The 25,807-nt window shown below is 41.4% G+C and overlaps 1 protein-coding gene across 1 annotated transcript in view; it reads left to right on the top strand.

The window, feature by feature from the left end:
* The window catches only part of bcr (BCR activator of RhoGEF and GTPase), a gene marked incomplete at its 5' end in the record, with an annotated part of 90,749 nt that overhangs the window by 14,153 nt on the left and 50,789 nt on the right, over positions 1 to 25,807 (top strand). The window lies entirely within an intron of this gene.

Here is a 25,807-nt window from a genome sequence, read left to right as displayed (position 1 = left end):
CGCACTCCACAGTATAAATGCTGATTTTAAGCCCAATTTGGCCATGACAACTGATTTTGAAGTTTGTGGAGCGACAGCACTTGTCTGCAAAGATACAGGACCCGGCAGCATTTACAGTCGTTATTTTTAGGGTTTTTCTTCATTTCCTTTCAGTGCAATCACGATAATATCAAACGAATCCCATTTTATATATATATATATATTTGGGGAAAAAAAAAAAAAAGAGTTCTGCATAATACTGAATGTGAGCCCGGGCAGGAAATGTGAATAGAAATCATTTATCTGCAGAAATCTGTCATTAAGTGTGTGATGTGGAGTCTTTTCACAGTCAGACAGAATTTTAAAATCCTTTTATCAGCCGCTGCTTTGTGCCTTTCTGTCTTTCCATTCCAGCCTATTGTTCGTGCTCTTTTCTTCTGACAGGCGGCAGAATCCAAGCCAGCAGCTTCTCCTCCTACGTACCTACGCGGGGGCAAAATGGAGATGAGAAATCCCACTTTCGAGCTCTCCCAGCTCAACCTGCTGCGCCCCTTAGTAAAAGCACTTCAAATTTTCAGTGTTGCAGGGACTGGAAAAAAAATAAATGGCTTAATGGCCACTCTGGTTGGTTTGAGCAACTCTCTGGTCTGATCTGGACTCTGTAAAGTCTTCAACACAAACCTTGTGCAAATAAACCCCGACTGCGAGATAACAAGGGCATCCAGAAGCCGTGTGATGTTTGCTCTGGACTGATACTTTAGTCTTCCAGGGCATGTTTGTGTTATTAACGCATCAGAAATGAGAGCAGAAACAGCAGGGGAAGAAGAAAAAAAAACACAAAACACTGCAGTGTACACAATGTAGACAACATGTTCACATAGAATCTTTTCTTACACGGACTGTACTTTCTTTATTTAAGAGAAGATAATCGAGTGACAGAGTCTTGTATGAATGTCGGAAGATGATGTGAAGTGATTCCACATGTGCAGCTCCATTGTGGGATTCAAAGCTTCATCTGCAGCGTCCACATGGCGTCCACATGGTCCAACGGTCAGTTTAAGCTTTTTAGTTTATGTTTTTGGCATTCTTCTCTCATTCTTTGTCTGTTTCCTTTTCTTTTCCTTTTTCTTTTTTTCTCTGAATGTTTCTCTCCAGTTCTCTTCCTTTTGTCGTTGTCACTGCTTCTCCCTCATTTGGCCCACTTTATAGACCTATAAATGGCAGAGCCCGCTCAGGGCAAAGTAGCTGCGAATGGCTTGAAGTGACAGCCCAAGAAGTCATTTCTCAGCTGCATCTGTAGAAAAGCTGTACAATCGCTTTTCAAGTTGAATTTGAACCACATGGGGTTTTTTTTTTTTGTCTACTGTCTGACAGTATATACAGTAAGCTGGTAAATTTAGCTGTGTGGAATTCCAGAAGCAGTGACACAGTTTTGTGGGCCAAGCCATGAATTAGCATCAACCTTGACAAAAATCAAATGGGCTTTTTCCAACGGACTTTGGGTCGCTGAAGATACGGTTTGGCACGCATGAAACTGTTCAATATTAAACAAAAGTGATGCGATAGTAGTATAATAACATTATAAATTACACGTAACTCATGCCTCTGCCACCTGTAACTCTTTTACTAGATATGATCTTATTTGATCATTTTATCTGTTTGAATCTCGATTCAGAAAATGTTGGAAGGATGTGCAGAAAGGACAAAGCAGGAATTTATCATTCAAACAAACAGAGACTCGGATTTTTGGTAAGGTCATCATAGGTCATCATAGCCTGAGAAATTTTACACTGTAGGGTTTTCTAAAACTGTCACACAATGTTAAGAGTTGTAAAATTCTGCCCATTTTCACTTGTGGGAAGTTTTACTTTGCTAAAATGACAGATCCAGTTAAGTTACTGATCTGTTCCCAGTATTCTGTTGGGAAAATGCTCATCCAGCTGTTTTTTTTTTTTTTTGCCCCATCCTATCATTTTCAGATTTATTGTCACCATTGACTTAAAAAATGTGTTTTAAATGTACTGCCGAATAGTTTCACCTTTAATGTGTGTCTCTGGCTGGATTGTGAATCACAAATTAGATGATTGTTTTCCTTTCATTTTGCACATTGTAGATCAGTGTGACCCATTGTATCTCCCATTATTGACCTTTTGAAATGTACACATAATCCTTTGATCTTCAATGCATGCATTAAATGTGGACAGTCATAAATACAAACTGCAATATGATGCTTGACTTACACCTGCAAACATAAAACCTTTGAGGTTTTATTTCAAGTAAGTATTTCGTATTCATCGCTATATCTTTTAGAATAGATTGCAATACAAAACAAAACAAAAAACTGCTTTAAAACAAGTTAAAAGAAAAAACTACTCGAGCTGTACAACTAATTCCTGCAGGATCCTATGTTATATACACCCCCCCAAGAAGTAAATCTATGTGCATTCAGTGTTTCTCTGTGCCATTCATTACAGAAGCAAACAGACACAGACATTGAGGAACAAACTTACCATCTCATGCACTTGCAGCGCTGCCTACTCACTAATTGACTGCTAAATCCTGATAAAAGTGTGTTTGCGCGTCTACGCTCTGCCTCCCGCCCTCATCCTTTTCTCTGTCATTCATTATTGATGGTGGTGCCCACTTGTTGCAAAACTAGAAACGGTCTCTCGTAGCACAGTGTCCAATTACTGTGTCCCTCCCCACCAGCCAGTTTACAATGAATAAACGCCTCCATTCACACAAAGGAACATGCTGATATTCACACACTTCAGCATAATCTCCATAAACAATGTAGTGAAAATGTGGAAATATTGTCTTCCTCCGGAGTTGTTAACCACAGCAGCGTGATGGGAGTCAGAATTAACAGTCGTCCTCTATTAGTAGACATTTCAATCACAGTAATGCCTTCAGAGGTGTGAGTTTGCATGTTTTTATAGGGCATGGCTGTGTTTTTCTTGGGATCCTCCCACACTCCAGAGACATTCTTGTTACGGTAAAGCGTATACATACTTTGCCAGAATAGGGACATTTGTTTTCTCCCCCAGGGCCGAGGGAACAGAATGACGCCATTCATTTTTCTCAGCAGCTTGTTCTCACATCATCTGGGCAGAGCAGGTTTTGTGTGTGTGTGTGTGTGTGTGTGTGTGTGTGTGTGTGTGTGTGTGTGTGTGTGTGTGTGTGTGTGTGTGTGTGTGTGTGTGTGTGTGTGTGTGTGTGTGTGTGTGTGTGTGTGTGTGTGTGTGTGTGTGTGTGTGTGTGTGTGTGTGTGTGTGTGTGTGTGTGTGTGTGTGTGTGTGTGTGTGTGTGTGTGTGTGTGTGTGTGTGTGTGGTGGCTGACAACCAGTGTGTGATTGACCAGAAATTACAAGTGAGGTTGATGCAGTAAAGCAAACATGCCAACTCCAATTATCGTTTTCTTTCTTTCTTGTTTTTAAAAAAAATCTCTTCCAAGGAGTTCGGCAATGGCCAACACTAACTTTGTTCGTGCTCAAATCACTCCGAGAACTTAAACTGAACTGATGACTACAGATTGGTCATAGTTTGGAATGTGTATGTGGTGGTTTGCGTGTCTGTGTTAGCCTTGTGATGGCTCGACATGTGCAGGGTGCATCAGTTGTGGGCTGGAACAGGCGTCCTCATCCCACTCAGGATTACCCATTTATAAAAGATGCATGGTGGATTGATCGACGCACATAGTTTTGTCAGAAGTTTTATCAGGGGTTCCAACATGAAACAGTGCATCTGTCTTCGCTACTGCTTCATTCAACTCTCAGTGTTAACCGAGATCGGCCGTGTCCACCTTTCAGAGTAACGATTTTACCATAAGTGCATCTTCTTGGCTCATGGAGAAAACCCAAACGAACAAATTGTGAAAATTCAAACTCTGCGGAGGAAGTTTCCTGCAGCCTGGACTCGAGCTTGATGTAATTTCGCTGAGAGGTGAGTCGTTAACCACTTACCCACAATGGATCTTAAAATAATCCAGGTTTCCAGAGCAGAGGTAAGTCAGAGATAATGGTTTCCCCAGTAATACTCGTTATCTTGTACTCGCAATGTTTTTAGAACAGTCCATGTGTGTTTTCAGCTGCAGTTTTACAGCACAACTGAGCGTTTTACCACTTATGAAGGTAAACCATGACTGGTCAAGAGCCCAAAATAAGGGGTATCAAGCAAACAGTAGATGGAGTCAGTGATGTCACTGGGTGTGCATGCAACAATTTTACCTCTACAATTTATCTTGTTTACAGAGCATGAAATAAGTAGTTTACAGAATGTACAGGGAGTCCTGTTTTCCCACTGGTATTTTAACAATGTGACATTTCCTGCTGGAGATCAAGGGAAACAAGCAGGTGAGCATTAGCTGCCATGACTGCCATTACCGCCGTGACTCACGTAATCATCAGCCGAGTGCAGCTGTGGTCCGAGTCTGACCACATTGTGAATGCGACTTCTTTCAAACCTTTTCTCTCTCTTTTTGGCCGGCACTGAAAATGCTACATACTGTAGATGTGGTCATCAGTTGACTATCTGTAATTACTCTTGTAGTTTGCAGCTCCTTCCCTGTGAGCACTCACTCATACAGCAGTGTAAACATTCAGCTCTCCATCAGGCCAGCCCGTAAATTTGGTCAAATGGTTCAGTCGCCTGCTGCATAAATCAGAGGAACATATGTAAGTGTTTAAAGCGAGAACACTGTTTTGTCCAGGTTTCCGATCATGTTGCTTTCGTAATGTTTTACTTTGTGGGGAGGTTATTAGGTTTGCTGAGTTCGATCCACTTTGTTTGATGCAGTTTGAACGCCCACACCGCTTCGGTTCGGACGTCCATGGAGACGCCACAGTAACTGTGTGAACGCACCGTGAGCGACGAAGAGAAGCCGCAGTGTCGTCATGAATGACTGGTGCTGTCTCCACCCACTCTCTGCAGTGGATTGGACGCTGGCCAGAGGGCAAGGTGTCTCAAGGAATCCCTGTGTCACCGGAGAGACACACACACACACACACACACACACACACACACACACACACACACACACACACACACACACACACACACACACACACACACACACACACACACACACACACACACACACACAAAACACCTTATGCTGTGGGCCTTATCACTGGATCTTCACACAGTGGAACTGATGTTTTTGCTTTAAAAGCTTCTTTTCTCATGTGCGCTGTGTTATTGCCCACAGAGAGACGACGCTCCCTGCTTTGTGTGTGTGTGTGTGTGTGTGTGTGTGTGTGTGTGTGTGTGTGTGTGCGTGTGTGCGTGTGCGCGTGTGCGCGTGTGTGTTGGCGTACACGAGTGTGTGCTCTTTGGCGACCGGCCTGGAGCGTGACTTTGTATTAAAGGAAAAGTGATCCATACGAGGACGTGTGGTGCCCACATTCTGCTCCCTGGGCCAGGGGAAAGTGGAATAATTTTATTACTGTCCTACCAAGCCAAGATATATTCATAACTCTCATCGATTACTTAAGTCAATCCATAGAGAGGGCGCCCATTGGATGACCTTTGTGAGTCTTTCAGCAGAGAATAGCTGAACAGTCTGAGTACGGCGACCTCGCCATGAATTGGGAGCAGTTAGGTTGCCGTCTTGCCGAGAGGGGACTGAGGCTGTCTTTTATTCTGAAAGGCTTTCACCTTGCGGAACTCTTCCCTCATAGCTTATTTACTGCAGAGTTGCAGATGAACACATGTGAACAGCAAGCAACAACTTGACTTAAAAAAAATGAATCGAAATCATTAGGGGTAATTAATAATCATAGTTAAAGTTGATCACATCTCAGTCATAACATTTATTCTTTTTCTAGTCAAACATATTTTGAAGGATGTTCTTTTATCTGTGCTTCCATCCCACTTGTTTTTTTGGTTGTTTTTTTTTTTTACTCAAACTTCCCATCCACCAGGCCAAGCATTACCCTCTCATCACATCTGTTAGCCTGTGATCTTCGTAGCCACTTTCTACACACAGGTTTGTTGTCGTTATTGTAGTGTCAGTCAGGATGTACCAGAAAGCAAAAGGTGTAATTGACTTGAAAACTGCCATTTTATTAAACTAAACAAAAAACAAAAACAAAACGCTACCTGTCAGCTGTAACCACGATGAAACAACACAAGGCTACCTAGCTACTGACTCCCAGCAGCGTTCTCCAGGTCTCGCTCTCTGACTCCACTCACCTCTCGCAGTGAATAACACTGAAGGAACTTCCTCAACTCACCATCATTCTGTGTTGGAGTGTAAAGGTGAAGCCGGATTAAATGTGTTAATATTTCTAACACGTTTTCTTTTTCTTTTCTGTAAGTACTTAATTTAAAGTTTAAGCCCTTAATATATTTGTAAATGCACAAATGTCACTCCCGATGGCCTTCCTGACACAACCCAGGCTTCCAGAGGTTAAGAGCCTTGCCAAAGGGCCCAGAGTGAAGATCTTTTGGCACTGGGGTTCAAACCAATGAACATACTGATGATTGGATGAGTCCTTCTTTCATTTAACTGTAATCTAAATCAGGATACATTTTGAGATGTGTTTTACTCCACAACAGAATAAAAATAATTTCTATGTTTCCCCAGTTCAAAGTCAGTGGTCGTTTCAAAACAACAAAGCACTTAAAAAAAACAAAAAACACAGAGGTGCTTGTCGTCTTCACTTTAGTTTCTGGAGAGAGAAATCTCCCAGCAGATGGCTGAACTGTGTTGAGGACTCGGCGCCTCACACAGTGGAAACTTCCAGTTGTTCACTGACACAATTAGCGATAATGAATTGAATTATCCTGCCAAGGTAGTGATGGCTTCGGTGAAAAATAGAGCACAGATTGAGGGAGATTCACCTCTGGCGAACACGTTGCGGTATCTCGCTTCAAGGCCTCTGTTGTTCCATTGAGAGGAAACAGATGTGTTAGTTTTTTGGGATTTTTTATGGCGTGTGTTCATTTGAGTACTCAGGCAAAAGTTTGCATCATAACGTTTATATGTGTGTGTGAATGTCTTTCTAAGACAATGGGACCCTCCAAACACTGAATGCCTCGCAATGCTGCATATGGAGCTCTATCCATAAACGTCCCCCTCTGGGATTTGGCCACAAAAGTCTCCTAAATTTCTCTTTTATTTTCTCTTCATTTTTTTTTTTTTTTGAAGAGAGTATGAGAACTTAATGACAGATGCACCAAATGTTCTACTCCTACCCCGACTTGATTATAAACCGGAGGTGTGTAGTATATATCCAAAAAAAGCTCAACACAGCAGAAAGTGTTTGACACCGAAAAAGCCAAACCGGAACATGAAGCTTAAACTAAGTTAATGTGATTTTCAGAGCATCAGTCAGGGTGTTAAAGGGAAATGGAAAAGCTTAGCAATGGGGAACTGTTTGATGTGGATGGAGAGCTAATGAAATGTTCTAGGAGAGCTCTTTGTAAACTTTTCCTCCATATAAGGTCTGGTTTCCCCTCAAACATCTTACAGCAGGATTTAAACCGAAAGTAAAATTTTTATTGTCTTCGTTGGAGTCAATCTACCAATAGTATAAATGTATTATACTCTTTTTATGAACTCCTGAGGAGAGTGAGAATTTAATCATACCACCTTTATGTGTTGGTTTTTTTTTTGCTGTTATCTCCACATTTTCAAACCCTAGTTTCTTTGCGTCACATAAACATGTAGATTGTGTGTTCACAAGTCAACAGGGAGTGGGAAAAATACATTTAGACGTGAAACTGGGATCTACATTGAATGTGAAGTTTCAGATATCCCTTCAAAGTTATTTTCACTCAATGTGACAACATTTGTGGGTCTACATGAGAATCCGTGTGTTTCTACACTAGAAATAGTATTTGTTACTTCTAAATTCTGTAAAGTCCCTTCTGTACAGGCATAATATTACTGTTGTTTGTCATTTAACTGCAGATTTTCTAGTCATGTTCTAGTCATGTGAATACTCTCATCTCCAAACTGGGAATTTCCAGCTTGTAACGTCAAGGACCCCCACCTCTATAAATGCACTATGGGGAGTCCCATAAATCAATGGATGTGACCAAATACCAACATGTTGTTGATTAAAATAAAAGGAGTAAGTCTTTTGTCTGATTATTGTAAAATCGCCACTCATGGCTGCTGGTCACCGTTACCTTAAATACACGTTCTAAAGTAGACTGTGGTCTTAAACCAGATGGGTTCATCACACTCATGTGTAAAGTGAACTTATCTATTCTGAGCTTTTTCCTGATTAAGGCCATTTGCTTTGTAGATTTTGTAGTTGGATGAAAAGAAAACGCGTTTCATATGAGAGATTGAACATGCGGCGAAGCAAACAAGTCTCCTGCTGTCCTGGTATGTCTGCGTGCACGTCGGGCGAAAGGCTGTTGTTCGCTTTGATTAGCATCTCTGAGCCTGCAGTCGATACTGTTTGCCCCGCTGTCGATTGGCCTGTCACTCAGTCTGGTAATAGGCTGGTCAGAGAAAAGCAGCAGGAGTGAATTGGCTGTCAGTCACACGTGGAGACTGATTTCAGGAGAGATATTGTAGTTTTCTAGATGTCATTCAGACCAAAACAGACGTAGACGGAGAAACTGCGCACGCTGGAAACAATCGTTCACGCAAAGAGGAAGTCTGACTCCGTGGCGGTGTGGCACATTTCCAGAAATACTGCAGAATTACGTCCCTTGTTCTTGCCTGTCGTCTGGACTGTCGATCGTAGCCACTAAATCTTCAGCCTGCGAGCGTCTGCCTGTTTGTATGCATGTGTACTAGAGACTGCCTGCAAGGTGATTTGTGGGAGAAATCTTCAGAGGGAGTCTGAGAAATCCAGTGGAATTAAAAACGAACCACGATAAGCAGGGAGTGCATTTTAGAATAATTACAGTGTAGTTTATCTTTTATATCATATTAATGCACTGTAGGTTTCTGGTGATTTAAAATGCACAAGCTCATAACAGATGATAATGGGTTGGGTTTTTTTTCTCCTTCCCTTGCCTGGTTGCTTCTCTGTGTTTATTCTTCATATCTCTCTGTGGCTCTGCTCTGAAATTCATGTCTCGGTTGATGCTCTTATGTAAGTGAATTAACTTGGAGTGTAGCGTTATATTTTTGATGAGCTGCGGTGACGATCAGAGACCAGCTGGGATTTGTTACCACTCTTTCTGCTCAGTGTAAAATTCAAACATCAAATTTAAGTTCAATTTGTAAGCCTGGGCGACTTTTATTGCTTCTGCTTGTTCCAATATAAATGTCCTGTCGCCTTCGTTATGGGCTCACCTCAACTGTCATATACGATACAACGCTGATTGTGAAGCTTCTTCAGTTTAACTGGTGGAAACTAAAGATGTTAAACTCACAATCGATAGTGTTTCACTGCAGATTTACTAAATGCTTGCTGGCACATACCCGAGGAAAATATCACTGATATTTGAGCAATTGCTGCTAATTGTAAACGTCTAAATGTCAAAGCTTTGCTCATCCTTTTATTATTGTGTGAACACACCGACCAAAGCTGATCTAATGTGGAACAATGATTACGTCTTAACGCACCATCGATTCATCGGACTCATCTACCGAATTTCCTAAAAAAACTGCGAATGCTATGAAATGTTTGATGTCATCTGCAACTTCCAAATGCATGGTGCCATATTTCATTTTGTTCTGATTGAGAGTGCGTGTTGTTGACTGATGACCTGTCCGGAGAGCACACACTGCTCATTGGAGAAATGATGGCATGACAATATTAATCACTGTTAAAATATACAATCTCAGAAACTGGAATTATTTGCCCTTCTATGTGCAAATGAGTTTTGTAAAGAAATAATAACTTCCTAAATCCTTGAATCGCTTTCCAGCTTTTTAGTTGAACTCACCTTTGAAAATAAGCTGATGCAGCTCTTTTTACAAGGCTGCAGTAAAAAAAGAATTACTTGTAGAGTTATAGAGCATTTTGATTTTGTAGTTCATTTGCTGTAATAACATTCACACCTCGATGTGAGTGCTAAAAGTTCAGTGTTTGGATATAAACGACTTCTTAAGGATAACAATGTGTGCTGTAAACCATTACTCAGGATGATATACTGGCCCCGCGCCCCTTCTTAGTCTACAATTACCTCTCGAAGTCACTTTATAAGGTCTGCGCTGCACTGAGCAAACAGTAATGTCATCCCTCTGGTTCCCTGAGCTCACTCACTGGTCCTGTAATTCAGTCTTGCATGTCTGCGGAAGACACACAGAGATCCTGTACATTAAAGGTATCACAGGAAGTCTGAAGGACGGAGCCCATTACCGTTGTATATAATGTCACTGCTGAAAGTATGGGTTCATCACACTCAACGTAGTTCTAGAACATCAGAGGTGAAACTGATTCTAAATGGACTCTTTTCAAGCTTGCAGGTCTCCCGTTTTGGTATCGGCTGTGGCTTTTTCTGGGACTGTATTTAGCTGTAAGACCAGATATCTGGAGGTAGAAAAATTATCAAATGCTAAAAAAAAAAGCTATTATTTCCCTTTCAATGTGCTTTAATGTGTTTTCTTTTCCTGAAGTGAATTCAGTCAGAGTGAAGGGGAGTGAAATTGTCAAACGTGAACAATAAGGAATGTGTTTGAGACGCACGTGTTGTGAGTTTAAATGAAAAGCAGACTTTCAGGGGCACGAGCATGGAGATTTTGATCTCATTCTATCTTCAGACGTGAAGAGGTGTCATGTCATGGATTGAACAAACTGTCACATTTACGACTGTTTCTTTTCTTCATTTGAAGTTTAACTTTTATTTAACCAGCGAGTCTCATTGAGGTTGCAGGGACTCCTGGCCAAGATGGCGGCAGCACCACGGGGCATGCATATAAAGCAGATCACCGTAGTCGAGCAACGGGACGTTATTTACCTTTCACCCGCCTATATGCCTCATATTTTTCTGCACTAACACATCCACCTATATTGGTTCATTTTGTGCTCTTTGGGGCAAATGAACAAGGAAAAGACACCATTGTTCACTGTAAATTATTCTAATTTACCTGATTCTATTTCAAGAAAAACCCTCACTAGACTATTCCTGTTTGCTCATGATGTCAATGTCTTTTTCTCTGTGTCTATATTTTTGTACAGGATCTTCGTTGATCAGGCCTTGACTTGGAACCAGTGTAGAAGTTGGATGAAGGGATAGTGTTTCCGGCTCCTTTCCAGTGCAGCATTTATGCTCTATTTAGCATAGTTTGTGGTTTCGACTCACAGTTTGTAAAATAAAGCTTAATGCTCCGCTACGCTCACCGTTGAGCTGCTAACCGGTTCTCTGCCAGTTGCCCTTTAAGCAGTGAGTATAGAGACTGCTTTTTAATACCAATCTTTAGCTGAAAACACTTTATGCCACCTATTGTGGCTCAAGATGATTAAATAATGAAAGTGAAACAAAACATTCAAATGACGAGCTATAAAGTCAAAACAGACCTAAACATATGCAAAAGTTCTTCATGGAAATGGGTGTCAAACTTGATTTATTTTGCCAAGAAAGAAGTAAGAATAGCTGTATTATGACTGATTCTGTGAAATCGTTCTCAGGCTGCGGTTTTCAGTCACAGCTTGTGCAATTCTTGTGTCCTGAATCTTTATAACAGACATAGCAACTGTAAGGATCACCAGCCAGAACCGCCACACACATTAAAAAAAACGACTCAGGTTGAAAAAGGCCACATGGCCTCTTCGTCACTGCTTTTAGCATCTTGCGGTGACTTTATTTGAACCACAGAGGGACATGTTAATCTCTTACCTCCCTAAAACTAAAGGGGACACAAAAACTCAGACCATACGTTTGAACTGAGAGGATTTAACGAGATTCTGGCAGAGGTAACGGTGTCTGTCTTTGAGGACAATTGTCTGGCTTGTGCCACTGTATTGCTCTGGATATTTGTTAAAAGGGTGTGTTTGTGGTCAAAGCTGGAGCGACAGCAGGAGCGTTTCTGCCAATGCTCTTAAAGCGTGTGTCGGCAGCTCTGCTATATTCTGACACTGATGTCACCGACAGTCTCGTCTTTGTGAGGCTGACTTCTGGGCCGAGGGGAAGAGCAGGGAGGAGACCTCACATATTATATTGTGTGTAAATGTGTTTGCAAGTCTTTATTAGGTTTGTCCTCAGCTAAACAAATCTACTTTAAGTCTGCTAACATAGTTTTAAGGTGGAAAACATGGCGGAAAATAAGGAAACGCGGGCAGAACAGATTTTTTAAATAAACTCTCCGGATGAGTAATGAAGAAAAAGGCCATAAAAAGCCTTGCAGCCATAAGAGCGACAGCCACGAGAATGAGTACTATGAAATATTTTCAGACTAGGACAACAACATAAGCACAATTAATTTGGCTCTAGAGGCGAAGCCTGTTAGAGCATATTCAAAACATGTGCCGTTCGGTGACTCAGGCAAAACAAGCCTGGGTCCCATATGGTTGTTAAAGAAGCAATCTGGATAATGCAGGTAGTAATTTGAATCTTGGTCTCATCTGTTGGAGTATACCGTTGTGCATTTCCATGTCCTTTCTAATAATGAATGGCTGACCTCTTCCTTTTATAATGCTGTGTGTTCGATTTGTGCATTTAAATCTTACAAGTTCAGATGTCGCTGGGCTTTGAGGTTTATTCATTCACTGCAAAAGCAGAGAAATTAGTTGAACACACTAAAGGCATAATAAACTAATTTTACCCGTTTAGTTTTTGCAAAATATAGCTAAACTTAAAAAAAACCAACCCAATACATTGTACTGTTCCACGTTTGCTCTCATATAGGTTATATGTTGTATGAAACAGTCAACGAGTCTCAAACTTGTATGAAAGCAGACGAACGATGTAATGACAAAGATGTGAGTCGCCAGAAAAAAATGCTTTCAATGCCACATTAGCCACATAGTTTCTCTGCCAACGAGAGTTGGCCTCAGCTGATAGCCTTGTTGTCTGCCAGCTGTTATCAAAGAGTAGAAGGCTTCAGTAAGATAATGTGTCTCCTGACAAAGGCACCTGCACCTTGCTTTATCTGTTTGTTGTTTTCCTCACACCAGTGTTTTCTCGTGGGTAGTATTGCTCTCAGGTAGCAATGCGTGTGCATATAGATGCCAAATGTTGCTGACGAAGTGGAAAAAAGTTGCGGAACAGTCAATTATTTTGACCACTATTAGAAAAAATTGCAAAGAGCTTGCGTTATCTTTTTGAAAGTGTTTCTACTTAATACCTAAATAATTGTTATACTTATTTCAGACACAAAGACAACCATTTCACATTTCCCCCTTGGTTGTGCCGTTGCGGGTGGAGCGTCGAAGAGGTGTAGAACTGAAGTGCATGCAGCTTTCCCACGACCCTCACTATCTCACGCATCACTCTCCCCCTTCTTTCTCACACACACGCACACACACACACACACACACACACACACACACACACACACACACACACACACAACCTCACTCCGCTAAGGGTGACTTGCTGATCATATGTGCATTCGAGGTATCGCAGGACCGCTAAAGGTAAAAAGTGGGTCACTCGAGGGTCTTGTTCCATCGCTTGGCTATTATTTGTTCTCATTCGAGTGTGGTGAGGCCCCGCTTTCCTTTGTCTCACTTTTCAATGGATTATGCCCCCCCCCCCTTTCATTCTCACTCTCCACCTCTTTACCTCTGTCTTGCTCCATCCTTCAGTCAACCACTGGTTGACCCAGAACTGCCTCCGGCTCACTGCCAAGTGCTCCATGCTATTTATTACTCACTTTGGCAAGTGCAACTTAAGACGTTGTCATATCCTGCAAATGGTAGCGGCACATAAAAGCCGCATCAGTTAAGGATTTTGCACCCATAAAGTGTTTAATAAAAGCTTTTATTCACTCCATTTACGCCAAAATGTTCACTTTTACAACAATACATTTATCCACTTATACAGGGAATCAGTTAGATCAACATTGTTGGCGAATAGAGTTACACAATATATTAGTACTTATTTTAGTGTTATAGCAATATCCATGTGCTCAACATACACATCACAAATGACTATGAACTATGATCTTTTATGCACTGTGTATTCATGCTGTGGATAAGCAAAATGACTAAATTTTAGATGTGAAAGAAATGTGATTAATCACGATAAATTCACAGAAATTTGATAATAGTTTGCAACATTTCTATAAATACAGAACCCGAATTATTTCATACCTGGTGTCCGCCTGGCAGAAGTAAGAAGCATCATGACTTTAATCAAGTATCAGTTATTTATTCCTGATAATTAAGTCATACAAGTTCAAAATCGTGATCTTGATACAATATTGGTATGATGGGCTTTTATTCATAGAATTGGGCTTGAAAAAAGTGAAGTCATCCAATCTTCAGAATCCGGCTCCAGGTGCTGGACATTGTTGATATGTGACAGTTTAACAATGTGAACAGTCAAGCGTAGGCTTTGTGTATTCTGGTCATGTAGCTGGTATTTAACATAAAGAGCAGACATTCTATTCCATGTGTGTCCAACAGCATTAGTGTACTTTCAGTGTCTTAATCAATTCAAGACGGATAGACAAACGTAAGCTCACAGAATCTTCACTAGAGTTCCCAGTTATTGTCAATAGTAGTGACATTACAGTATTATTTTAGACCACATCATCCCTGTTGACTTGGCTATAATATTGTGATGTAGCAGGAGAGTGGTGGTGTTGTCCTCTCCATGCTTGTTCAGTATATTTTAGACTAAAGTTATGTAATGTTCTTATGTAAGCTTACCAGGCCCCGAGGTTTCTCCTCTGTGTTTACCTTCTCACTCATTCTATCTACATTACTGATATGTTCTTGTTATTGTGCAAATAATATATTATTGTACTATGGATATCAGCATAATGATGTTTTATATTGTTAATATCACCCTGCTCCACAGTAGAGGATAATGTTATGCAATTTGGCCTGAATAGTAGAAAAATGTTGTAATACTCCAAACTTCAATACTACGTTTTAACAGCTCCATGTGGTTTATTGAAAAGGCAGCTTTTGACCTTGAAATGAATTTGAATGTGACATGTCATCTATGTGACAGTTTAATTCAATTACATTTTATTTACAAAGATCCAATAATAACAGTAATTTCAAGGCAGTTTGACAGAGAAAACCCAGCTGTTCCACCGAAGCAAGAATAGGAAAAAGTCCGTTTTTACAAGAAGAAACCTGCAGAACCAGCCTCTGAGGTTTTCTGCTGTTCCAGCTGAATTAGAGGATAGAGAGAGAAAAAAGGACAGAAACAGAGTAGATGTCATATTTATTTACAATTCTAAGAACAATTGGATGGATGGATGGATGGATGAGTGGAACATTCTCAGCCCTGCCCTCTGTTTAGTTACTGTATGCTTGATTAGCCCATTAAGTCTCCAGGCAACATGTGTGCCTTTCTGCATTTAGAAGTAGTTGTGACATGATTTCATGTTTCTCAATGTGTCTTTCTGCAGATCCAACTCAGCTCTGTAGTCATTCTTCATATATAAAATTAGATCACTGAAACAGGAAAAAGTCAAATCGTAAATTTAGAACTTGGTCAAAATGAGTGAATGAAATGAAATATTTAGATGTTCATGGAAATAGTTTCAAAGCTAGGTGTATCATGCATTAACAATCTCATACTGCCTATATGCTTTTTCTTTTGGCTTCTTTTCACTCAGTAGCCGAAGTGTGTGCTCTGAACGCTCCACTGCCAAGTGTTTAAAGTACTCATTTAGATTAGCAAGACTTGTAACACTAACATTTACATTGTTTCTTGGTCTAACTTTTCATTCAACAGCAGAACTGATGGCTGCTGAGCGACTAGCTCTGATGAAAGCTGCCTCGGCTTGATGAGTTGTTATGCTTATAATCTTTCCTTCCCCCCCCCCCCCCCCCAACCCCCCTCTCTCTCTGTGGTGGGCTTTGTTGCGCTTTAAGATGGAAGTGTTGCTCACAAAACCTCAAGTATAAATACTGCATGTCCTCACATTTCTGTCACTAATTTGAGTTAATTGTTCCCATGCACTCTGCTGAACCGGTGTTTTCCTTCATGTGTCCTTGCGGAGCTTGTCTGACGAGTCTATTGGTACAAACGGCTCACACTGCCCTCCCTGTCACATATGACCGTGTGTGTGCAGGATTTGGGTCACACCTCCTCTTACACAATGTGTGTGTGTGTGTGTGTGTGTGTGTGTGTGTGTGTGTGTGTGTGTGTGTGTGTGTGTGTGTGTGTGTGTGTGTGTGTGTGTGTGTGTGTGTGTGTGTGTTGGAGCCTAAAGGGGTCCTGCCCTCTGCATCCCACTGACATCCCAACAGTAGCTCTGTGCTATCTGCCTCTGCTTATTGTCAGTGAGACAGGTCTCCTGGTGTGCTGTATGAAGGTTTCCTTTGTTTGTCTGATCGGCAGCTTGGGCTCACCGTTGATACTTTTTTTAAAACACAAAACTCTTCCCATCAAAAAATATCTAATGTGATCAAGTATGTCCCTCTTTTTGTCCGATGCAGCGTCCATTGGTCATCACACAACAGCTCCAGTGATCTAATGGCTTTGTGAAGGTGTGTGACAGTTGTAATTCATTCATTCAAACAAAGACAGACAGTAGTCGAAAGCTTCTAAAATAATCATCCTCACAAAGCAGACAGATTCCTGTTTGTCTGATTTTGCGAGGGTTGGTGTAGGAGTAACGTTAACTCAGACAGTGCATCTTATGAGTCATTGTGTGTGTCTGCAGAGGGTTTACCCAGCCAAAGACTGGAGTGGTTGTTTATGGCTTGTTTTTTTTTTTTTTTTAAAGAGATTTTAAATATCTCTCTTTTTTCATGTCAGTGGGCTCAAGTTAGTCTCATTCTTTCAGTTAAGTCAGACATTTGCTTTGAATTGACTAGTTTGTCTAGAAAACACTTAGTCAGCTTCTCGGTGGCTTCCCAAACATAAAGAAAGCCAGTGAGACTTTTCCACAGTTTTTTGGATTGTTGTGGTAAAAAACAAACAAACAAAAAAAAAAAATACACTTTTTCTTTTAACATTTCGTGAAGAAAAAAAAAGTTAAAATTTTCAAAGCCTAACTCCAGTTTCCAGAAGTAAAACTCATGTTTGGTCATAAAGGTGGGCTACTGTTTGGTCTTTTATACACACATGTTTACCATTGTACGGGTTGTCAATGAATACAACCAGGAAATAAACCAAGCTGAAGCTTTTATTAACCACATCTTACCAGAGACCCATAAAAAACGTAATTCCAGCAGTATATCACAAAGGTTCAGAGATATAGGCGTCAAACTTCATGCTGCACCTATAATGTTTCATACCTGGCCGTATTTTTCGGTGCGAGGCGGGACTTCTAATTGCCATTTAAAAATCGGAACTCTTTTTCTGCTTGTTATATTTGAAATATCTGGAATGTTTTTATATATGGTATGTGAGTGTCATAGCTATTACACTATCAGTGTTGCACAAAAGCTTATTTTATCATTCGTATTAGGTCAGGGTGAACTTTAGTATACCTGAAAGGCAATTTGTGGTACAGCCAGCAGGAAAACATGATTAATAGAGGCAACATGTATACAAAAAAGGCATATACAGAGCTTAATTATGGCTCTGAGGCAGACCAATAGCTGTAGGAAAAAAAGACTTCTTATGTATGTTTGATTAACACATTGGTAAACTGAACCGATGACCTGAGGGTAAGAAATTAAACCATGCAAAGAGAGTGGATATCTGTGGTCAGCCTCCATTTACAACTGCAGTATTTTTTCAAAACAGTTTTTAGTTTCACCATCAAATTACCTTTTATGTCATGGTTTCGTCGTTGAAGTATGTCTGGGGAAAAGACGTTCCTCTGACCTCCAGATTTTTCCTACTGTCGCGAACCCCCTGTGTGTGTGTGTGTGTGTGTGTGTGTGTGTGTGTGTGTGTGTGTGTGTGTGTGTGTGTGTGTGTGTGTGTGTGTGTGTGTGTGTGTGTGTGTGTGTGTGTGTGTGTGTGTGTGTGTGTGTGTGTGTGTGTGTGTGTGTGTGTGTGTGTGTGTGTGTGTGTGTGTGTGTGTGTGTGTGTGTGTGTGTGCTGATGTGACAGTGTGTTGGAGCAGCAGGGGCCGACCGTGGCAGAGTAATCCAGAAGACAGATCCATACACACATTCTTCATCCCCGCACACGGTCACACTCTCAAGAATGTGTGGCTGCGCAAATCTGTAGAAACAAGCTGAAGACATGTATGCACACACTCCTGTCATCTACCGTCCTCTGCCTCCATCGAACTCTCCTCCCCATCATACAGCCGCTCTGCCGGGCAGATCACTGGAGCGCAAAGCAGCCACGGGGGAATCGCTGCATTTGTAGCTCTGCAGAGCAGAGTTTTAAACCTTTGGGATACACCAGCTTTAATTTGATTTTTTTTTTTTTTTTCTTGAGGTCACAGCCAATTCTAGATGTATTTTGATCGTCTCCACTCCAAACACTCTTTGGTTTTTTTCTCTCATGGAGGCTGCGGTTATTAGACTGTTACTGTAAATTTCACTGTTCACTGAGATAGTCAATAGTGTGATATAATACTCAACGTAACACTTTAGACAATATTGTCATAAGTCAACAGACAATTGGGAATAACGGCACAACTATGTAAGTTTAGAGCCTCATTGTTGTTGTTTGACGGCGTCCGCTCATCGGTAGGTGTATGCGTGTAAGAACAAAACCTTTATTGTTCTGCAATTTACTTTTTGACCATACTTTTTGCATTTGACTCAATACAAATGACAAAGCAGGCACTCATCTTGTTTGCTTCCATTTGCGTGCACAGAAGAGGCTAAAAATACTCTTAAATGGTGCCATCTCCTCCTCTCTCCTACACTGTTTCCAGGTCCCAAGTGTGTCTGCTGATCTTGTTTGTTTACCTTTGTGCATCTGCCTGTGTCAATATGTGGCTGTTGTCATGTTTTCCTCTGTGCCACGCTTTAGTTTAGTCAGTATTATTGTCATTTAGTTACAAATTCCTCAGAGAAAACTGAAGGAAACATTTCGCAGATTGAGTTGTATTAGCATAAGGAAGAGGGTATTTTTCCAGCACAGCAGTTTTACTATGTATCTGAGATAATAAGGGACATAATAAGGTTAACCAATGTGTTATTTAATAAAAATACACATTTTTGAACTGAATTTCATGTATCAAATTTCAATCACTCAATAGCCTTGAGTACAAAACCAGAAGTGTGAGAAAACCACACTTGGGGCTTCACATAAAGACCTATGTTAGTGTTTTAGAGTGATTCAGACAAAAGTTGCATGTTATCATGATTTAGGTTAAGCTGCTGAGTTTCTCTTCAGCTTTGCTTTGCTTGGATTTTGAAATGTCTTTTTATTGTGTGGTCATGTGGGTGAGGCAGCTTCCATCACTGTGAAAGTTACATCAGTTTCATCCCTAATGTAAATGCACATCCTGTACACACAGTATAATATATCCTGGTTCCACAAACCAAAGTCTCCTGTTGTTTTAGGGATTTGAACCAGAGCATCCACAGAGAGAGAGAGGCAGGAGATGTGAGTGTCATTCTTGTAGTGCTGATAGTGTTTATATGTGATTTTCCAGAACACCTCCTGAGCCCATTTACACCAGGAATAAATGTCTCTATTGACACGTGTGTGGATTTAACAGTTTATCTGCACAAATATCTTTCCTGCACCTTGAAGTCACATTAATGCTATTCAAGCTAACTCAGTGGACATTTGGGGGGCTTCAGTGAGAAAGTGTCATTGCTTAGAGGACACAGCTCAACATCACATATCTCACAGACATTCATGGAGTGATGAGACATGCTTGATTCAGTGTCACACACCTCCCAGCCATGATGGCATAAATGACTCCTTTGTTCCTCCTCCATACTTCCACATCCCTCGCTCCTTCTCTACCTCTCTCTCTCTCTCTCTTTCTCTCTCTTTCTCTCTCTTTCTCTCTCTCTCTCTCTCTTTCTCTCTCTCTCTCTCTCTCTCTCTCTCTCTCTCTCTCTCTCTCTCTCTCTCTCTCTCTCTCTCTCTCTCTCTCTCTCTCTCTCTCTCTCTCTCTCTCTCTCTCTCTCTCTCTCTCTCTCTCTCTCTCTCTCTCTCTCTCTCTCTCTCTCTCTCTCTCTCTCTCTCTCTCTCTCTGACAGACTCCATCTCTGTCTGCCTCCTTCTTTTTTGGGTCACGCCGAATTTAATGTTTCTCTACATCTATGTGTTGATTAGGCCTAAATTGTTAAGCGGTTGATATAGATAGCCTGTACATCTGGCCTGATGTGTGTGGAGGTCAGCTGCATGCTAGCACGCTTTCGTGTCGCTCAATGGCGTCCATGTGTCCTTGTTTCTCCCCTGCCTTGCCCTTGGTATGTAATAAGCATGTGGGATTGCGGCTCTTGGATCACATCTGTCTGGTGGTCGAGAGACCATGCAGCACTGCTGTGCACCATTTCCACCCGCAGCTGCCCTCGCCCCCCCCCCCCCCCCCCCCCCCGCCTGCCCTGCCCTCCATGTCGCCTTGTGCGTGCGCGCGCGCACACACACACACACAAACACACACACACATATACACACACACACACACACACACACACACACACACACACACACACCAAAGGAGGTCGTTTCTGCCGAGTTGCTCAATCTCCACGGGGAAATCTGCCTTCATCTGAATGAGTCCAAGAACCTGCTTCACTTCCATCAGCCTCACTCTGCGTTAGTCTCCGGCGGCTGTATGAAGGTTTCAGACTGCAAAAGTAAAGTGAGAATGCTGTCAAGAATAATCCCATGTACATTTTACATACTGCAGTAATCGGAAAGTCCTGTGTCAAATCTGGTTTGGTGGGATTGACATTTTAGCACACCACCACCGGATTTTTGTTCCAAGCATCTTGAAGAATTCACCACAGTTCTCCTGAGGATTTCAGATGGCTCTTTTCTCACCATGTAATCACTTACTGATTTGATAGGCTGTAATCAGAATGATGTACATGCTTACTCAGGAGCTTCAGTAACCTGCAGTAAAGGAACACTGGGAGACCCTTAAAATTCTGATTTCTCTGCACAGTTTAGTCACATTCGTGAAAGTTCCTGCAATTTTTGTTCCCAGAGATTCATTTCTAAAGAACTTGCAGATATCCCTATTGTATTTCTGCGGCTTTTCAGACTGGTTTACCCAGTCTGGACTGAAGCAGGAAAAACCCCAAGATATTTTATTGCGGTTTTCATTCAGGCTTTTCTTTCTTTTTTCAAACAACAGAAGTGACCACATGGCATCTCGGAAGTGTTTATGGTGTACATTATGTGTCAGGATTGTTGTGGCTTCCAAAACCATGCTGCACACTGGTAGATGTATTAATGAAGTTATTATGATGGCTTTTTCACCAACTGACAGCATAGTATTGCTCATAAAATGCAAAAGGAGTTAAGGTTAATGTGTATTGCAGTTGGTATAACATTCGATCGAGGTAGTGGTACAGCAGCGTCTGCTGAAATACGCACCTAATGACATGCAAAGTGATGCTTGCTGACTTTGCTTTTGGTTCGTCAGCTAAAATATTCCTTCTCGAGCTTAATGCTCATATCTACCAAGAAAGTGAGTCTTCGACTCATCAAAAGGTTTGGCTTAGCTCCATGCCCACGTTTAGCTTGTTAAGCCCCCTATCTTAGGCCAAATTAAAGCACAAATGAACCTCTGTGAAAGTAAATGAAGCTTTAGATCCTCATGGCTGAAGAGAAAATAGAGTTGCAGAAACTATGACTTTTAGTGGTTCCTTCATTTGGATCAAAGTTGATAAAAAGACGGATGTTCAGACTCGAATCTGGTTTGATACACACAGGCACTGTGATATTTTCAAGATTAGACCAAAAGATGTTAACAAAAGAAATGTTTCACAGCTGTTGCAGTGTTTATACTGCAATGTAGCTTCTGCGACAATACCCTGTAATTTCATAAATACACACAATGCATGTTGGTTTGTTGTGTTTGGATGTTACTGAGCGAAGAAGACGTCAGCTACCAGCTTCATATACAGTACGATGGGATCAAAATAGAGGCAGGAATTCCTTTGTGAAGCACTGCAATACCAAAATCTTTGGTTCCTGTTGCATTCATACTGTACTGGAGTATGTTGGCAAGCGTACCAAAACTTTTACAAAAGACTTTCTCCTATTGTTGTGGGTGTGGACAGCAGCTTTCAGACTTCCACAAATGAAATAACAAAGAAATCTTTGTTTATTTCAAGCAGACCAAAAGTAACACGTGGAAACACCCTCAGTGAAGGATTAGTGTTTCTCTTTTTCATTTTCATCCCACAAATTCACATAAGTTTCTGCGTTTTTGCTTCCGTTTTTATAATTATTTGCCATAGTTGTGCAAAACCAACTTCAGCTTCTTGGTGGCCTCTAGGAATCGATGTTTTAAAAGCACTCATATGCTCCTTTGCTCTCTCACAATGTGCTGAAGTCCAATGACACCCGTGGGCGTACGCCCATGCATACATATGAGGCTCTACAACCTGCGGTGCCGTATTCTCTCTCCCTCTACTTGTAGTGTCTCGTTACATAAGCGGTCTAATGTTACCCCGGTGCACCATGTAACTGGCACCTCAATATCAGTCATCGCCCCAGAGAGAACGAGAGAGGAGGGATGAAAGCAGAGGAGAGGCAGGCGATGAAATGATTAGTAGAAAGTTGAAGACACGAGAGGAAGAGGTCTGAGAACTACAGAGATGTGATTGAAGCGCTAAATGAGAGATAAAAGAGAGTTCAGAGGAAGAATCAGAGGTGAAAATGGAGAAATGATGTGGTCTTGGTCTTGAGTTGTGAATTTCTTTTTTTAAACTTTTTTTTTTTTTTTTTGAGTGGCAGTGGGTTGCCCTCATGGCCATGTTTGAAGTTTTCATTGACAACTTGTAGCCTTGATCTGCCTTAGTAAAAGCTCCTCTCTCGAATCTCTCAATTACCATCCAGCAGAGAAACACAGACGAGGCATTAATCCTCCAATCCGTGTCTCACATGCACTCCGGGCCTATCAAAGTATTTCCTTTCTAAACGCATTCTTTTAACCCAAATTGAATATATCATTCCTCCCTCAAGGCACCGTGAAGAAAGACCTTAATTCATACTCCCTCTCTCTCGCTGTCTCTGTCTAAGTAGTTAATGCTTTTGAGAGTCTATCTCCTCTCATCTCTGCCTTCTCTGTTTTTCACTCACCAACTTTCTGTCAACCTCCATGATTCTTTTTTTTTTTTTTTTTTTGTGCCTTTTCGTCATCTTTTCTGTCTGACATTGTGTTCACGTGTCAGCACATGAGCAACGCTTGTGATAATTTGCGAAGAAATAGCTCTTGAGTGTCAGAAACCATATTTGAGCTCTCCCCCATATGTCGAGTACATAATGATTAACACAACTAGAACTTTCAACCCTTTCCCAAATTTCTAACCTTTAGGTTCATAGTCGACATGACCGTCTCACCATGACCTCATGTGCTTTAACTGGCGAGAGATGGTCCCTCTATTTAATTAAAATCTGCAAAATTGGTCATGAAATCAACTACAATGGGACACTGTATCTGTATCTTCGACTCTATATAGGGTGATTTTTAAGTTTTTTCCATCTACAGATTGTGCTTCTTTTTGCATCAATTCCTTTATTGAATAACCTCCTGTACTATTCCAGTACTGTGTTTGCACATGTTTATTTAAAGATACTGTGCGTGTGTGTGTGTGTCACAACGACTGGGCATTTGTCAGTTTTACACAAGGAGATGCTTTTTCCTACTTTTTGACCAAATTATCCATCGACTAGTCAAAGAAACCTGCAGGTAAAAATAACCCCAATACAAATAATTGTGTAAGCATTATTGCATCTGTGCTTATAGTGTATTGATGTGCTCTGCCGTTTTTCCCGACCTATTGCAGAGCACATAAAGCAAACACTGAGTGCCTCTCGGTAATAGCTTGGATTTGTGTGTAGGTGGCAACCGTATGACATTGGCTTATTATGAGTTGTGTCCTTGTGGGAGGACAGAGTGCCTGTGTTTTTTCCCCCAGAGGGAAGTTGGAAAAGAACATACACACACGCATCTCTCTCACACACACACACACACACACACACACACACATACGCACGTGCTAACACAGGTCTACCCAGAGCTTTCAGCGTCCCTGAGCTTGGTCCCCTTGCCAAAGAGAGGATACCTGGGCTGAACATATCCATCAAACACCTGGGAGGATTGAGGCGTGGGAGCGAGGGACGGTGCCTCAGTTAAACATGGTTGTTCCACAGATCACAGTGCAGCTGTATGGAAACTGCAAAATAACGTCCAGTTGGCTTGGCGGCTCTCCATTCGTGTTCTGTACATCACAAGTAGCTACTGGAATCCATCCTAATTCCTTTTTGATACGCCACTGACGCACGTCACCGGTTAAGACTACTGTACTGCATTATGCAGTTGCACTAAATAGCCACTGTGGTGTTGATCGCAATCAAATAGCAAACTAGTTCCCCATAACTAAGACCCCTGTTACATTGTGGATACCTGAGCTGGATACCTCACATTCAATTGTACACAGTAGCCAGACAGCCAGAGGAATGGAGATAATTGAAATGGCTGTCTGTGAGAGGTTTTTTCTTTTTTTTCATCTCTCTAATTATTCAGTGTCCTCATTTTGAGAGTGTATTCACATGAAAAGTCTTAAAATCTACTGCAGGCTCTGTGTGTATGTGCTCTAATAACTCATGAGTGTGTATTTCAATCAGCACATTGGTTTAACTTTAATAATATAGCACCTTTTTCACATGTTAATATGGCTCATAGTGTTTTATGGTGGGATGACAAGTAGGATATGAGATAAAACAAGTGAAAGCACAATACAAGACAAGAATAATAAACAATAATTGAAAAGTATCAGGCTGTTTATTAACATTCGCTGAAATAGAAAGCAATTAGAAATATTGTCTTTGTGTGTGTGTGTGTGTGTGTGTGTGTGTGTGTGTGTGTGTGTGTGTGTGTGTGTGTGTGTGTGTGTGTGTGTGTGTGTGTGTGTGTGTGTGTGTGTGCGTGCGTGCGTGCGTGCGTGCGTGCGTGCGTGCGTGCGTGCGTGCGTGCGTGCGTGCGTGCGTGCGTGCGTGCGTGCGTGCGTGCGTGCGTGCGTGCGTGCGTGTGTCTGATGGTTTTAGAGTCGTCATGGGAATGTGTCAGAGCTGGATTCAGGTAATTGATGCTGGGATGCCTGACACTGGCAGACAGTCAGATTGGCCCAGTGCCAGTGTAAAGAGGTGGGGGTGGGGGAGGAGTAGAAGGAGACGATTAGAGCAGGACTGATAGAGGCCAAAGAAATACCATGGCAACCAGATTGTGTGACAAATGTAGTGAATGGATGCAAAATGACAGCTATCCTTATGGAGGAATGCAGTCTTCTGGTTTATTTCACTCCTACAATTTTCTTGTGAGGATCATCATCTCTTCACACAGTTTTGTTGATAAAGGAATGATAACACTGGGTTGTGCAACTTAGATCTGCGTATGTTTAAAAAAAAAAAATCTTTTTTTTTTTGCTATGTCAAACTAAGAAATCAACCATTCATTAGATACTCACATGGCATACTTGTGGTTGTACACCAGTTAGTGAAGTGACCGGTTAATCGGATATGTTTTCATAGAAAAATCCAACACTCCAACTACTGTTGTTCAAACTGCTGCAGAAGTTCATCCTGCTTCTGATGCAGACCAGTCAGGGTGCCAATGTTAATCCCTGTCCATTGCTAAAAGTACCAACCATGTGAACTGTAAGATGGTGGTCTGGTCGAATGGAGCATTTTTCCATTGACATTGCATGGATGGCCAGGCGTGTCAGGAAACACA

The sequence above is a fragment of the Blennius ocellaris genome (genome assembly GCF_963422515.1).
Source record: "Blennius ocellaris genome assembly, chromosome: 15".
NCBI lineage: Eukaryota > Metazoa > Chordata > Actinopteri > Blenniiformes > Blenniidae > Blennius > Blennius ocellaris.
Note: the sequence above shows the minus strand (reverse complement) of the source record. Positions and strands in the feature narration are given on the sequence as shown.